Consider the following 13,226-nt stretch of genomic DNA (forward strand, 5'->3'; position numbering starts at 1 on the left):
ATTTAATATTAAAATATATATAAAATGATGGTGTCATAGAAACAGCAAACAGTAGAAAGTCAGATATGACATGGCATGGTAATGGATGACATCTTTGGGAAAATCATGAAACAAAGCAGGCTATGTTAGAAAAATTAACTATGCTAAAAATTAATAGTCATTATTTCTTCCAAATTCAATTTCTCAAAGATGAAATTAAATACCACCAACCCTGTTATTGGTAAGATTTAGAGTATATATATATTTTTTGTAATATAGAAGTTATGGGTATTAGAGAAAATTTGAAGATGAACTATATCAAGTATTTTTTATTGTGAATACTTAAAATAATTTTATTAATATGATTTAAAACTAAAGTCTGTACATTTTCATGTTACAATATTTCCACTAACATTATCATCCAATCACGGCACAAAAACATATAGTGTCACATTCATTTCACATTTCTACAATGTCAAAATCAATGAGACCCACTATTACATTTCAGTAAGAAATATTTAATGCTTTTGGCTCTCTGGCTAACAATCTTCACCAGCTTTCACAGTGCTTTGGAAATTGTTTTCATAGAGTTTGGGATATTTTTTGGAAGAAAGGGTAGTCATGCTACCTCCCACTTTAAGGATTTTAAAGTGATTTCATAGTTCACTGTATAAAACAAGTTTCATAACATTCCATTCAAGTTCCTAGAATTATAAATTATATAAATCAATCTTTATTACTGTTCCATTAGTATAATATTTGTGAGATAAGATAGAAACAAATGCAACAAATTCAGTGTCCATTTCAGGTTTAACTGCAAACACTTTCCTACCTGAATATTAAATACCATTTAAAGAAAGTGACTTTCTAGTTTTTACATGTAGGCTTGTGTTAGAAAAGCAAATACTTATATTTTGTTATATTTATGATGATTTCTCTTTCTTCATTAGATGTAAAAACTGCACTTTTAACCCTAACCTAACTCTCAGTGGAATTCAGTAAATTTGAGACATTTCATTATTCAATTTCAAGCCAGATCATCACTATAGCTGAACACATAAACATATGATACACAACTCCAAGGCCCTTTTAATTCCCTAATTTCTCAGGCAAAAGAGAAGTGACAGTTTTAGAGTATAAACATGTAACTTACCGGAATGAAATGGTTAAATATTGCAGCTAATGCAGAAATAGCACTAAACTGGCTCCTTTTCCTCTCTATTTCTTTAAAGCAGGACCAGGTTTAATTCTTTTCTGTATTACATGCTCACAAATATACTTCCCTTGAGCTGTCAGAAAACATCAGATTGCCTGATCTGCATGATGCATTTTAAAATCTTTTCAGAAACACAAGGACATTTGCTTTGGGCATTATGGTTTCATCATTACCATCATAAACAAGTATAAAGCCAACCAATCTCTGGTATTCAAACCAAAGCCAAATGGTACTTTGAAAATCGTTAGTAGAATTGTAATCATCTGAATTCACTGGGATCCATTTTTCAAGTCATGATATTTTGCAGTTGGACAATTGTTTCTTTATTGCCATGGCCACTTCTAGGTGACCCCAAAATAAAAAATGTGATTTTTATAGAGAGGTTTAGAAAATGCAAATAGTCTCAGAATATTTGTGAGTAAATTACACTGTCAGGTGGAAATATTCTGGTGATAAAGTAAAGATGGTACCTTTAATATTTAATAACAACTTTAATTCTTGTGCTCTTTATGAAATACTGCCTCAATATCAATTCCACCTTGAGTATCCTGAGTAAATCATAGGTGTGGGGAATTGGAAGATTTTCTATGATATAGTTCAGATCTCATAATAAGAGCGCCTTATCCCTTGAATTTGTGTGAAACAATATTATTAACACCAAAAAGACTACTTTGATGTTTGTTCTTTTGTTAGCTGAGAGTTAAAAGCACAAGCTGAGCCCAGCTTGCATGGTTTAGTGGTCGAGCATTGACCTATGAACCAGAAGGTCAAGGTTCGGTTCCTGGTCAGGGCGCATGCTGTGGTTGTGAGTTGCATCCCTCTTGTGAGGCATGCAGGAAGCAGTCAGTCATTGATTCTCTTTCATCCTTGATGTTTCAATCTCTCTCTCCCTCTGCCTTCTTCTCTGAAATCAATAAAGATATATTTTTAAAAACCCACAAACAAGAAACATTTTTCTAGAATCACTATATCGATATAAAAAATTTTATTTGAAATTTAATCCAATTACGTTTTTAAGTTTAAAGACAAATTTAAGTTTTCCATGGCTTAAAACAAATAAGCAAACATAAAAGCCAATTCTGTACTTAGTCAGCAAATGGAATATAATTACTCCCTGCAATCAGAAGCTGTGACTAAGTGACTCTAATCGAAATACAAGGTAAGTGGGTTTCTGAGGTCTTGAATTATTGAACAAGCGAAGTAGGATCCTGGAGTTCAGAGAATGGAAAGACATCATTATCTGTACTTCCAGAGAGTCCAGGATGCTCATTCACCCCTCAGGCAAAAAGTGGAATGTACAAAACATCTTAGTACTTTGAAATTAAAGAAAATAACTCTCTATTTGTTAGCTGCTAATAAAGACGCACACTGCATACTTTGCCTCACCTTCTCTTCATTATAACATTTTCACTTTATCACAAGCAGCATTATGTCACCAAGACAAACCAATTTCCTTCATGTAAATGTAAAACAACATGTTTGCTGTAAGATATTTCCATCAATGTCAGTGACATACAAGGGAAGACTCAACAATCTGCCCCGTCTCTTATGGAAAGGGGAAAGCAAATTGTTTATTCACGCTCAATTAATTTCTCTGTCTACTATTTCTTTAGCTCATTGAATTTATTCATCAACTTATCACTGGCACAATATTACATCCAGGAGATAGCAGCACTTTCACTGGAAATCAACTGGGAAAAAAAAGGCAAAAGGAGATAAGATGCCCATTACCTTTATCAAAAGATAAGACTCATTCATTCCCTTTCTAAGAGAAGCTGGCACAAAAGATACAGGCATGTCTTTCCCTTGATGACTTGGGTCCCTACCCTTAGTAGTTGGTAGTGTAACAGGCCCATCAGAGACAACAGGGATCTATAATCAAGTCCTCTACTGCTAGCTTACATTTGGATTCTTGTCAAGTTACTCTCCCTGAACCAAGGTCTTCACATTGTAAAATAAGAGAGTCAGGTTAGATTTTCTCAAAGGCCTTACTAGCTCTAGCATTATTTGAATTCAAAATGAGGACTGATGCTTTATTATTGTTTGTCTTACTTTGTCTTACAGAGCATTGGATCTTCTCAAAATATATAATTAAATTGGTTTTCTTTCTCAATTTGTCCAACTTTATAAAATAATAAGGTTTTATATTGGAGATCAGGCTAAAAATAGCCCATAGTCACAGAAATCCCCCACAGAAACAGATAGATGACATTTTTCATCTATCTAGTCTTCCTTACTCTTCCTCCCTACCGTTTATTCCCAATCACAGTTCTGAGCAAACATTAAATTACAAATTGTTCAATGATGCCTATCTCCATTTCCTTATAGAGGAGTATCCGCACATGGTTCCCTCAAAACTGGAAATTCACAAATAAATGTACTTCAACAGCAATGCTGGAAAAGCTAATCAAACATTGCAGTTGTTTTCTTTGCTAGTCTGACTTCTCCATGCATACAAGCCTTCTCCACAGACTCTCCTAATGGTTATGGACCAAAAAAGTTATGACTAGGTATCAAAATAATTATCGAATAGTTTATTTTATGAAGATAAAACCACTCTCTGCTCCAACTTTTGTCCTTACAGGGAATTGTTCAGGTGCTTATTACAAGTGCCTGACCTACAACGTTTTAAACCACCAGAACATCACTTTCATTGGAAAGAATCTTGAACCACAATTATAAGACCTGATGGTGTTTAAATGAACATTATAGGTACTTTGTGAACTCACAGCTATAGAAATCAATAGGCATCTTGCATAGAGAAGTCTTGCAATTGATTTTTCCAGCAGAGTCAATTCGTAATTTTCAGAGAGGCCTAGACACCCGAGAAGTTGTAAGCATGCTGGAAGTTACAAAAAATAAAAAACACCGGTATGTGAAAAATGCTGCACTGAACTAGTTGAGGTGGTATCTTAAAGAAGCAGAGTCTAGATTGATGATGTTTTTCAGGAGTGACTACAAGAAATAACTGAAAAAACACTAGGCAGCTCCTGCAATGCTCCTGGGCTTAGAGAAGAACTCTTCAAGGTACATGGAAAATGCAATGAATAGAGTGTTCCTGAGGATCTTGATTTAAATGTACACTGTTGCTTTTCTAAGGATAAAAATAGCCAGTTTTTTTTTAATTGTCTGGAATTATAAACATAATGTATTGTACACTTGAAATTTGCCACAGCATAGGTTTCAAGTGTTCTCACCACTACCATAAAAAAAAAAAAATAGTAACTGTGAGGTGATGGATGTGTTAATTAGATTCTTATGGTAATTATTTCACAATGCAACTTATATTAAAACATCATGTTGAACATCTTAAATATGTGTATTTTTATTTCTCAATAAAAGTGTAAAAATGAGAATTTCTAAAATTAATATATTCACTCAATAAAGAAATCTAAGCCTCATTCACTGCTCAGTGCTCTTCTAAGCACCACGGGTGACAACAAGATGTGTGCCCTCTGCAAGACTACAGTCAGTTTGCAGGAGGAGCCAAAGGCTATAGGTACATCTCAAACAAAACTTATACCCACTCCCCTAAAATCCATTGGCTGACAATAGCCTTTGTATGTAACTAGAGAATCTTGTTCTCCAAACAGTTATTGTTTTATTTTTTCTCTCAAGTGTTCCTTTAGCTGCTTTTTATTTTTTATACTTTCCACAAGTTCATAAAAAAATAAGTTCTATTTTAGCAAAAATATAAATACAAAAGCTAAATATTCTTATAAATTATACCTATTTTTATTCTAAATATGTCTAAGAGTGATGAGGAAGAATTCATGAATAGAAGCAAACTTTTGAATCTTGGGGGGTAGGAAGAAGTGAAAATGGAATTTCAGGGATCACAAAGACAGGCTGTATAAGCTTCAGTGTGAATTTTTACTTTATTTTATTTTATTTTTAAAAATATATTTTTATTGATTTCGGAGAGGAAGGGAGACGGAGAGAGAGAGAAACATCAATGATGAGAGAGGATCATTGATTGCCTTGTACTTGGGACCGAGCCCACAGCTCAGGCATTTGCCCGGACTGGGAAACGAACTGTGACCTCCTGGTTCATAAATTGTTCATCAACCACGGAGCCAAGCTGGTCGGGCATTCAGTGTGAATTTCAACAGTTTGCTTTGGTGACTTAAAAAACCCCAAACACAAATTCCCCCAATAAAAATGCTAGGGGGAAAAACTATTATGTGGGGGTCAGGGAGTGGGGGACGACAACATTCTCTTTTGTGTTGGATCATTTTTACCTTTACTTATGGAACAGCTTCAAAAGGAAATTTATATCATCATCTTATGAGGGTGGCATTACGGGGTTTTTATTGACCTCATTTAATTTTGCTTTGCATGATGTTAACTTTTCTAAAGTTAATTTGGAAATCCATTTTTCCCTAATGACTGGAGTTGAATGGACATGGAGATATTGGAAAGAATTCACCTCTTTCAAATGTTTATGCGTGCAGGGAATACCATTTGAAATGGCTAGCATTTTAAGTCAGAACATGCCACACTAAGCTAAGTAATGTTCTTCACAGTGACTGCTTAGGAAAAGAATACACATGTAGAAAGCGTCATTTACTGTAGTGCATGAACCTGGCCTTGAGTCTGAGGTTCACCAGTGTCCAAACATTTATAGAATCTCAGGGATTTCCAAGGCTTTGATTTCAGTGCAGCCTTCTTTTAAGAACAAACATCATGTTCTCACCCATGAAGTAAATCTGTTGTATTCAGTATCATAAGAATTCCACAATTTATTAACCATTAATATTAGAAGTTCAAAGGATCTCAATTGATTAGGTTTTAAAAGATGGATCTATTTCAGAAAGCTGAAGGCACATATGAAATCATTTTCAATTGCTATCTGCTTATCTTGGATTGAACTCATTTTTGCCCCTCATACTTACTCCATAGAGATGGACAGAAGTATACTACTGAGACTATATTAACCAAAATGATACAATGTTTTGCAAATAAGTCAAGTATGATAAAAACAAACAAACAAACAAACAAAAAAACTTTGGAGCAGATAAAAGTCAGTGGATAAATACAAAACCTCCAAGAATCAACCCTACACCACAATTTGGAGTACAACCTGCAATACAGCTTCTGATACTCACGAGTGAAATGATTAGAGGTGAATGGATTGACACTGTCAAAACTGTCAGCACTGTCACAGCTAAAAACTTCATCATCTGATTCCTGCACAGTGGAACAGAATCTGCCAATTTCTTCACACTCCCCCCTTAAAATTCCACTCATAGCTGCAGCGCTGTCACATGTACCTGCAACAGAAACAGGGACAACCGAGCACTGAAATACTTGACCACTAACTGCATCCTCATGGTTTCCAAATTGGTTGGATGGCTGCAATTATTTTTTTATTGAATTCATTGAGGTGACATTGGTTAATAAAATTATAGGGGTTTCAGGTATTCAATTCTACAATACATTGTACTATGTATTGTACTGTGTGTTTATCATCTCAAGTCTTCTTCCATAACCATTTACCCCCCACCCCCTTTACCTTCTCTCTGGCACTCACCAGACTGTTGTCTGTGTCCATGAATCTTTTGGGGCTGTTATTTTTTTGAACTACATATACCACATTATCATATCCATGCAGAAATTATCTTGTCCATGTTTGAAGCATTGAAAACAGTTCTATTCTGATGGTTATTTGCATTCTCGTCTGACAACAGTATTTTATAAGAAAAAGTCAAAATTAAAGATGTGGAATCAGAGAGCTGCATAAGGCAATATGATTTAATGTTTTCAAACATCAAAACAGGAGTCAAATACATTTATTTGATTTGTTCTAGTAAACCATGTACTGTCTTTGACAGAGCCAGAGTTCAGAACAAAATAGATCACTCACTTGCATGCTGTCATACCCAGAGCATACTGATTAGAGCACGTGTGTCTTACTTGGATTTTCCTTTTTCTCAGATACAAAGACATCTACTTTCCTGAGCCTCTTTGTCCATCAAAAATCAAATTGGTTGTTAAGAATGGCTATACCTGCAGAATTTAGATGCCTTATCACGTTTCCAGGCAAATAAGCAGAGCTAAGGGGAATACTTGAGTCCTATGCCAAAGAGATTGGCTCAATACATTATATATAGGGTAAACCACAGTCCCTAAATCTTTTACTGGGTAAAATGTTTATTTAAATCTCTTCACTCTCTGTATCAATACATCAGTGAAAGTTAGGCAGAGATATCCCATTGAATTTTTAAAAAAATGTTAATGTCCATTTAGATGAGTCATTAAATCTCTGAGAAGAATAATTTCTTCATAGACACAGAGTGATCAGCAGTTGCAAACACAAATTCTATAATGCAGGTAACCTCAATGAGTGAACAGCGTCAGATGTAATAAAACCTTGGAGTTATCTTAGTTTTCTCTTTTATCTACTGTTCATTTTTTTTTAAATATGTCTTATTGATTTCAGAGAGGAAGGGAGAGGGAAAGGGAAAGAAAGAAACATCAAGGATGAGAATCATTGATCAGCTTCCTCCTGCATCCCTCCTCTCTGGGGATTGAGCCCACAACCCGAGCATGTGCCCTTGACCAGAATTGAACTCAGGACCTTTCAGGCCGCAAGCTGGCACTCTATCCACTGAGCCAAACTAGCTAAGGCTCATCTACTGTTATTTGTAACAAAGGTATGAAGAAGTACTTCTACACCCTAAGGGAAATGATATCACAGGCACAATAAAGAATGGTCTCACAAACAAGGAGACAGTAGGTGGTAGTAGTGTGAACTGTGGTGAACAAGAGATGCATGTCTAGGCCAAAGGGAGTACCTGTACTCAAGTCCAGAACATAGTCTCCCTCAATATTGGTAGCTACATTTCCTTGGGACATATTTGTTCGGGTCCTTCTATGCTTTCTGCTTCCTCATATTCCCGACTCACATGTGGTTTTGGCTTCTGACAGACCTGCCTCTACCTCGATGTATCCTGAAAGTCTCAACTCTGAATGCCAATTAACTCGTTCTTTTAGTCTATCTCAGTTCAGATTGTTGCAAAAGGGAATCCAAATGCTGTTCAGTCACTGATGCCATTCAATAGAAAAAATATTTGTTTAGTGCCCTTTGTTTAGGAACCATTTATTATTCATTCAGCAAACATCCATTGACCTTTCATCATGTACCAGTGACTATTTTATATGCTGGAGAATAAAGTACAACACAGGAAAAAAAAAACTTTCTCACTTACTGGGTGCTGTTAAGTGAAGGGGTACACAAATAATAAACAGGTAAGTAAATTAAAATATATAATATGTCATATGGAGATCAATGCTATGGAAAAAATCGAGCAAGTAAGTGGTATACCAACTACAAGTTTGCTCAATTAAGAACATTATATACACTGAGTGGCCAGATTATTATGATCTATGATAATCTGGCCACTCAGTGTGTGTGTGTGTGTGTTTATTGATTTTATTTATTTTTTATTTTAAAATATATTTTATTGATTTTGTACAGAGAGGAAGGGAGAGAGATAGAGTTAGAAACATCAATGAGAGAGAGTCATCGATCAGCTGCCTCTTGCACACCCCTTACTGGGGATATGCCCGCAACAAAGGTATATGCCCTTGACCGGAATCGAACCCGGGACCTTTCAGTCCCCAAGCCGACGCTCTATCCATTGAGCCAAACCGGTTTCGGCTGTTTATTGATTTTAGAGAGAGAGGAAGGGAGAGGGAAAGATAGAAACATGGATGAGAGGTCTGGCTGATGTGGCTCAGTGGTTGAGTGTCAACCCATATTCATGTTTCTATCGCTCTCTCCTACTTCCTTCCTCTCTCTCTCTGAAGTCAATAAAAAAAAAACAACACACACACACAAAAAAACATATTTAAAGCCCTAGCCAATTTGAGAGAAACTCAAAGAGAGAAAAACATCAACATTGATTGGCTGCCTCCTTCACACCTATTACTGGGAAATGAGCCCACAACCCAGGCATGTGCCCTGACTGGGATTTGAACCTGTGACCTCTTGGTGCATGGGTTGATGCTCAACCACTGAGCCACATCAGAAGGACAGGACACTCTACTTTTTTGATGAGCTATTGTCACAATGAGAAAGTAGCATTGAAACATGGGTGAGGTGAAGAGAGCTGGGAATTTTGCCATCTGGGAGAAGAGCCAAAGGAATGGTGCCAAGGCCCTGGGCTGGGCATAATAGGCAATGAGGTTAGACATGTATTGGGGGCTATAGTGTGTAGAGCCTGAGAGGATTTGGGCTATTACTATAGATGAGATGGAAGTCACTATAGGACTTAAATAGTAGCGGCAGCCTGGTTTACAACATGAAGGACTACTCATTGGCCTGTCATTTCATAACGCCTATGGTAAAGGGAAAGGTAAATTTGACAGGAGAAGAAAAAGATTAAGAACTAAGAAATATATGACTTAGACCAAGATGGCGGCATAGGGTAGACACCCGAATGCAGCCTACCACAACAAATTTGAATTTAGAACTGAAAACAGGGGAAATATCACCCTGAAGCACCGGATGGCTGGCTGAGAGGAGACTCTACCATCTGGGAAGGAGAGAGAAGGCACGCTGAACCTCAGGAACTGTGAAGGTGCAGAGAACTGGGTGCATGAAAAGGCGGCTGCCAGACTTCGCTGCTGGCTTATTTGCAGAGCACTGAGAGGGCGGGCCGAGTTCGCTACTGGCTTACTCCCTGTGCACAGAGAGGGCAGACAGCTAATGTACGGCTGCTACCTTTCTTGTTAGGTAGGAAAACAGAACCACCTATTGCTCTGATAGTTGGCTCCAAACAGGGAGAGGCCACACTGTCAGGCAATGGGCAGAGATCTCTGGAGGTGTGTGAAGCCAGCAGCCATTACTGTGGGACTCAGAAACCAGACCCTTGTAGGGAGGGGCTGATCAAAGTTTGTCTGCACCACCTGAGACTCCGCACCATCCAAGCGGAGCACAGAAGCCCTTCTAGTGGCTAGTTTTCTTGTTTGCCTCAACTAGGGCTCTCCTAGGGAGGAACAGACAGGAATCCAAAGCTTGTCTGCCCTATACCAAAGAGGTGCTCGTGCCTACAACCAATCTTGTGGGATTCAACAAAGCTTGTCTGTGCTACACTGAGACTCCGCCCCATACAAGCAGAATACAGAAACCCTTCTAGCTGAGACACTTCTAATCCTTATAGCCAATTGGCTTGGAAATCAGCACTTCCCAGTGATACCGACAACAAGCAAGGCTTAACAACAAGACTGCACACACAGTCCACAAAGGGCTACACCAAGATTGTCCACCTCAGGTAACTGGGAGACTGACCCACTGAACCATTTTGACACCTTAGCACACAAAGCCACCCTACCAACTCAGAGAAGCTGTGAAAATGCCGAGACAAGGAAACAGATCACAAACAAAAGAAATGGAGGACAAGAAGCAACTGGATATAGAGTTCAAAACCACGCATATAAGGTTTTTCAAGAATTTCCTAGAAAAGGCCAATAAAATAAATGAGACCTATGAGGATATGAAAAGGGATCAACTAGAAATAAAGAACACACTGTCTGAAATAAAAAATATTATACAGAGTCCTAAAAACAGAATGGAAGATTGTAAGAATCAAGTCAAAGATTTGGAACACAAAGACCCAGAGGACACTCCTCCACAGAAGCAAGAAGATAAGAGAATCCAGAAAGTTGAAAATAGTGTAAGAAACCTCGGGGAAAATTTCAAACGAACCAACATCAGAATTTATGGGAATCCCAGAAGAAGAGAGAGAGCAAAATACCGAGAACACACTGGAAGAAATAGTGACAGAAAACTTCCTCCACCTGGTGAAAGAAATAGACTTACAAGTCCAGGAAGCTCACAAAACCCCAAACACAAGTAGCCCAAAGAAGACGACACCAAGACAAATCATAATTAAAATTCCAAGAGCAAAAGACAAAGAGAGAATATTAAAAGCAGCAAGAGAAAAGCAGGTAGTTACCTATAAAGGAGCACCGATACATTTGTTAGCTGATTTCTCAACAGAAACCATGCAGGCCAGATGGGAATGGCAAAAAATATTCAAGGTGATGAATAGCAAGAACCTACAGCCAAAAATACTCTACACAGCAAAGCTATCACTCAGAATCAAAGGCCAGAAAAAGAGTTTCACAAATATAAAAAAGCTAAAGGAGTTCATCACCGCCAAACCAGAACTATATGAATTGCTAAAGGGGATTCTTTAGGAAGAGGAAGAAGATAAAGATAAAAATTATGATCAACAAATACGTAACTATCAACAAGTGAAACTAAAAGCCAAGGGAATTAAAAAACCTGATGAACAATATTAACTGGTGAATATAATAGAATCAGAGGTATGGAAGGGGAGTGGACTGACAATTCTCAGGGAAAAGGGGAGTGGGGGGTGAGGGAAGAGCCTGAACAAAAACTGTGCACCTATGAATGAGGACAATGGGGGGTGGGGAAAGGACAGAGGGTGGGGTGGGAACCTGGTGGAGGGGAGCAATTGGGGGAGGGGGGAAGAGGAACATTTGTAATAATCTGAACAATAAAGATTTATTTAAAAAAAAAAAGAAAGAAATATATGACTTAGTGGCTCAAATGAGCAGTTAAAGTCAGAAAACCTAATGAGTATGAGGGCTAAGAAAGGTTATTATTTTCTTTTGAGAGGAACTAATTTCAAAAAAAGAAGAGGAGGAAAGGTCAAAGTGCTTCCAAAAGCAATGTGGTTACTTAATTTAACCTAGAACCACCTCTGTCTCTAGACTTCCCAATTATTTTATAATGGTGGAGGCCATCTTACAAGCTAGGTCTCAAATAAGATCAGTTCTGATACATTGTACCAGTTTGTGGTGTTCCTTTTTTAAAATAACATTAACAATGAAAAAGTACATTTTTCCTTTTACACTCCAAAAGGCTAAAGAAATACTTTTTTAATTTGGCAGATAAAGACAAATATATGGATGGTGACCACTATCAAGGATTTACTTATTTGTGGGAAAATTAAGGCAACGAGTTAATAACTATTTTACCCACCATCTTCCCTAAAGTTTCTTATTCAAGATTTTTTTTAAAAATCAAATACACAGCCACTACCTGCTTCTGCCAGGTTCTAGGACCGTGGCTCTGGGTTAACCCTGTTTGAAAGTCAGACTGTCTCCCAACTTAAAAAAATCATGTGGTGACCTAATATGACCATTACTTGGTTGGAGAGATGCTCTTATTTTTAATTGGTTTAAGAAAGTTTTAGAATAAAGACTGAGAACTGTTGATACATTCTTTTTTAAAATGCTGATATACCTTAAGTTTTTAGTAATAGGAAACTATTTGAAAAACGTTCCTTAACTGTTATGAAATCCATCTATATAAGTTGTGCATGAATTTTCTCACATTTATGCTTTTAGTTCCTAGTGTCCTTGAAGAGTCTTGCACTTAGTCATTAAAGGAAGATTAAACCATATAATTAGACATCTGAGGAAACACATAGAAAGGATAGGGAAGAAATATCCCAAAGCATAATAGACACTTGTTGGAAGAGAGAGATTCATCCTCATTTGTGTGTGCCAATCTGATTTCACTGTAGTGTACGCTGGTTGTAGTACTAAAATTGCAATGCTACAATTATTTCCATGGCAACAGTTGGTGAGATCAGAGAGGAGAAGCTTAAATGTGAGAGATTAAGATGCTATCTCTATTCAGATGTCTGCAGTAATAGGTGGGAAAGGAGAGCGACTGAGGGAGAAAACAGTTACTACAAATGTCCTTGATTTAGATTGTCCCAACCGCATATCAAGTGAAAGAAATCCTAAACAATAGTAAGAGTCACCCTATAACACAGAATGCTGTTCAGAATACATGGCTGGAAGAAACTGTTAGCAAACAGGGAAGTACATATGGCTTATTTATATTGTTTTGTACCTACGATACAATATTCGTTAGAAGTCATAAGTTTTAGAATTCTATTTCAGAATCCTTTATCAGGGTTCTGTGTTTCCCTGGTGCCCCCCAAAATGTCGCCTTCTTAGATTTTCTTTATCTGATGAGAATACT

General features: G+C 37.2%; 1 protein-coding gene across 1 annotated transcript in view; it reads right to left on the reverse strand.

The window, feature by feature from the left end:
• CSRNP3 (cysteine and serine rich nuclear protein 3) overlaps nucleotides 1-13,226 on the reverse strand; it is a 158,311-nt gene that overhangs the window by 132,878 nt on the left and 12,207 nt on the right. Inside the window, exon 2 of the mRNA XM_036421877.2 lies at nucleotides 6,304-6,468. The gene's annotated coding sequence lies outside the window, so the exon portion shown is untranslated. The remainder of the gene's footprint in view (nucleotides 1-6,303; nucleotides 6,469-13,226) is intronic.

The sequence above is a fragment of the Pipistrellus kuhlii genome, unplaced genomic scaffold, assembly GCF_014108245.1.
Source record: "Pipistrellus kuhlii isolate mPipKuh1 unplaced genomic scaffold, mPipKuh1.p scaffold_m20_p_7, whole genome shotgun sequence".
NCBI classification, from domain to species: Eukaryota; Metazoa; Chordata; class Mammalia; order Chiroptera; family Vespertilionidae; genus Pipistrellus; species Pipistrellus kuhlii.